This window comes from Anomalospiza imberbis, unplaced genomic scaffold (assembly GCF_031753505.1).
Source record: "Anomalospiza imberbis isolate Cuckoo-Finch-1a 21T00152 unplaced genomic scaffold, ASM3175350v1 scaffold_46, whole genome shotgun sequence".
NCBI classification, from domain to species: Eukaryota; Metazoa; Chordata; class Aves; order Passeriformes; family Viduidae; genus Anomalospiza; species Anomalospiza imberbis.
In genome coordinates this window covers 308082-312261 of record NW_027100070.1, presented here as the reverse complement: position 1 = coordinate 312261, position 4180 = coordinate 308082, and the positions used below count along the sequence as shown (strand labels likewise).

Genomic DNA, 4180 nt, shown 5'->3' with positions numbered 1-4180 from the left:
AGATCTGTGTCCCAGAGCCACGTTGTGCAGTGTGACCAATGTCTTTGGATTCTTGCAGCCACCTCGGGCACTTCAGCTCCCAGCGCTCCACCTGGCAGTGCAGGTTGTGCAGCATCGACGGCCTCCGGCTCAGCCTGGAACGCACCTGGTGAAGAGCAATTGCCACGAGGGGATCTTGGCTTTGCCGTCGAGCAAATGATCCGGGAGATCAGGAGATCCCTGCCTGAAAGGTCTCCCTTTGCTCAGGTAACCCATTGGAGGGGAATGGAAGAGGCTGGGCTGAAAGCTTTTGAACGCTGTTACATAGAGAAGGAGAGTAACCATATCCTTGATGTGATTCCAACAAAATACTGAATGATCTTTAGTTTTCTTTTTTTTCTATTGTTCTTTCAAGGGCAATATGAATGTTGCCCCTGAGTCTTCAGGAGGGGAGCCTGTGAACCGGGCTGTAGCAGAGGAAACTTCATCTGGCACCGAGAGCTGCGAGAACAGTTCCCCAGAGCCCGAGGAGCCTGGTAAGGACAGAGCCCCCGTTGGTTTAGAGAGGTGTGAGACGGCTGCTCTGAGCCTGCCTCTGGCAGGAAGGGAGACGAGAAGAGTTGAGTTCTTGTCTGCAGGGTTGGTGCTTCCTGGTGCCTTTAGTTCAAAGGCACATGCACAACCTGCCCGAGCCCTGCCCTCCACGCTTCGCAAGAGGCTTGGGCACTGAGTCCTCTGCTGTGGCAAGAGAGCAGGGAATAAACCTGACCTTGTGGGAGTTGTGCCACCAAGCTGGGTGTCCCAGTCTGGTTCATACCTCAGCCCCCAGCAGCCTTCAGCCATTTCAGTCAGGACTGTGGTCTCTCTGTCACTGGGACTGTCTGTGTTTCAAGCTCTCGTGGGTGCCATTTGCACTGTGGGTGCTGAGACTTTATTAGAATACTTAAATACTTTACACAGTTCCGTTTTGAAAACTTGGAAGGATCCCTGTACTTTATAGAGCAGGCTTCAAATTGCCAAGTGAGAGTCTGCCTTTCAGGCCATCTTTTAATGTCCCTGATAGAAGGACAATTGATGCTCAAGGGACACTTGCACAAGGGCCAGTATTGTCTCAGTGTTCCCTTGGCTTCCCAGATCCCGTGTGATCAACGTGTCCAGGAGGGCTGCCCTGTGTGCCAGGAAGAGACAGAGGGAGAGCCTGTGACCACTGGGCAGGTAGAATTCCTCTGTCTCTAGTTATTTTATAGATGTGCATAGCTATATTTATTGATATATGTAGTTGTATTTATAGGTTTATGTAGTTACATTTATCTATCTACATAGACAGAGATTTGTCTAGTTAATTTATTTTTAGTTTTAGGTGTATATATTTATATTTTTAGATGTGCAGTTATAATTGTAGATGCCCATATTTGCATTTATACATGTGTATAGTTACATTTACATATATATAGTTATATTTGTAGATAGGCATATTTATATTGATATATGGGGGTTTAGGTACATAGATTGATATCTGTATAGGTGTAGGCCTCTTTTTAACCTCTTCCTCTGCTCTGCTTCCTCCCTCACCTCTTGCTTTTCCCCCGTGCCCCCTGTGTCCCCTGTCCCTGTGCTGGGTCCGAGCTGGCGGCCGGGCCGGGCGGAGCAGCAGTTCCAGCCCCGGGTGTCCCTGGAGCGGTGGGAGCTGCCGGTGGCCCCAGGCACTGTCCCCTGAGGAGCTGCTGAAGGACGGTGAGACTGAGGGGGCTGAGGGGGCGGTGACGCTGAAGGGACGGTGACCCTGAGGTGCTGCTGGGGCTGAGGGCTGTGGGGCAGCCGAGGGCGATGGTGGCACTGAGGTGACAGGGAAGTGGCACAGGCCGAGGGGTGGCGGGTCTAGGGGGACGGGCTGGGTCAGAAGGGACTGAGGGGCTGAGAGGACTGTGAGGGGCTGAAGAAACTGAAGGGGGCTGGGGCTTTGCCGAGAGCATGGCGGGGCTGAGGGGATGGAGGGGGCCGGCAGGGAGCACAGAGGGCTCCGGGACTGCAGCTCTGCCAGGCCTTGGAACCAGTTGCAGAGCCTCCGCTTTTGCCACAGCTGCAGTGGAGACCTCGAGGACAGCCGGAGACTGACGGGAGCCAGCAGGGAGAAGCTGAAGGCCAGCAGCAAGAGCAGGGAACGGGGACCTGCTGCTGCCACGCTGGAGAGAGCCCGGGTGAGGCCCCAGGGCCGGGGAGGCAGGGTGGGGCTGAGGGTGGCGTGGGCTGTGGCCGTGGGCACTGCCCGGCGGGGCAGCAGCGGGCCCTGCCCGTGCCGGGGTTGCTTAGCGCAGCTGCCCCGGCCGGCACAGGGGCTGTCCTTGGGCAAGGCAGCTGTGCCGGCAGGGCCCGGGAGCTGTGCCGGCTGTGCCGGGCTGCTGGGGCTGCGGGACAGTCCCGCCGCGGCTGCGCTCACCACAGCCTGGCGCGCTCGGCTGCTTTTTCTTTCTAACCCTCCTGGGGAGGCTCTGAGATCTTCCCTTCCCTGATGGAAGTGCAGCTGCTGCCAAGGAAAACGTCCCCATACTGACTCAGTGCTCCCTTTGCTTCCCAGCTGTGCCATCTGCCGTCCCTGTCCAGGAGAGCTGCTCTGCACGGGAGGAAGAGCCCGAGGGAGAGGCTTTGAAGATGGGGCAGCTGGGATCCCTCTGCTTGCTGTTCTGTTTAAAGTTATGTTGCAGTTATGTTTGTATTTATGCAGTTGGATGGGTATTTACTTTAGCACAGTGATATTTGTATATTTATAGACGGGTTTGGTTTATATATCTATTGATATATATATATGTATGTATGTGTGTTGTATGTAGCATGTGATGTTTATATTTACATCTGTAGACTGTTATACTTGTATATGCATTTATATATATGTGCATGTACATATGTATTTAATTTTATTTTAAGATGTATGGAGGGCATTGTTGTATAAGTCTATTGATTGAATTCTTAGTGTAGGGCTATTTAGAGAGGGTATGCGTATTTCTGTATTTCTATATGGGCTCTACACTTGTAGAAATATGTAATAAATTAAGTTGTTAAATGTAATTGATCTTTGTGTATAGTGAGTTGCTGTAGAGGTTGGCAATAAATGAAGTTTTATTAACTGAAGTTGGTATTTGTATATTTTTACCTAGACTGGTTGTAATAATCTAATAAATTCCTGGTTTTAACCTAAATTGAGATTTGTATAGTTCTGTATTGTCAGAGTGGGTGTAGCAATTTGTAATAAATGACATTTTCCAATGGATGAAATGGATTCTCGTGTGTTTGTCGATCAGCAGTGCGGCTGTAGCAATCTGCAGGAAATGCCATTTGTCAACTGCAGTGGGTGTTTTGTGATTTGTGCCACCCAAAGCCAGGAGCAGATGTAAATGCAGGAGGATTTTGGCCATGAAAATCTCCAGCCACGCCCAGCACATGCCCCACTTGCACTCAGGCTGGGCAAGGGAAGGGCAGATTTGGGATGACAGCAGAGCCACACGTTGGCTCAGAACTCGCTGCAAAGGCCTGCTGAGGAGACTCCGGGACTCCCCTGGGAGTAGAACTCCGAGCAGGAGCCACCCTGGCAGCAGAAATCATTCACCATGAAAAAAAGAGAGCAAATGTGGCAAAGCAGATGTGGGGATGCTCTGTGAGTCTGACAAAATGCTCTCAATCACCGCTGCCTAGGCACGTCTCCTGCAAAAATATTTTGTTAAAAACTGAACACCTCCCATGAAAGATAGATTGCGCTTTCCCCTTCACTTACCTTGCTGTGTGAGTGGAGACACTCTGTCCTTCTCACTGAGAATTTGTGCCCCTCGGCACCTGACATTAACTCAAAGATTATGTACTACCACTTGGCACCATAAAGGAAAAGAGCCCTGCCCTCGTGACAGTGTTTGCAAAGTCTTCCCTCCTCCTGTCCCCACATGTCCCAAATGGAACCATCCCCTTGCTGTCCAAACTGTGCCTGGGGTGACTGAGGGCTCCAGGAGCTCAGGAGGGTGCAAGAGCACTGCCGGTGGAAGCTCTTGCAAAGCTTCCTGAGCATCAGTAAACTCTGGCTTTGCCAGGCTTCCCCTGGAATGTTGTCCTACTCAAGAATGATCTTGGAGGACACTGTGCCTCCAGCTCACTCAAGTAAAGTTTGTTTTCTTCAAGGCTTGAATAGAGGAAAATGAAAATTGTGATTGCTAGAGTG

The 4180-nt window shown here is 51.1% G+C and overlaps 1 long non-coding RNA gene across 1 annotated transcript; it reads left to right on the top strand.

Annotated features, from left to right (window-relative positions):
• Window positions 1-1552: 1552 nt before the first annotated feature.
• On the top strand, window positions 1553-2673 carry LOC137466882 (uncharacterized). The gene is made up of 3 exons (XR_010995322.1): window positions 1553-1713; window positions 2060-2177; window positions 2555-2673. It is a non-coding gene; the product is annotated as an uncharacterized lncRNA (long non-coding RNA).
• Window positions 2674-4180: the final 1507 nt, after the last annotated feature.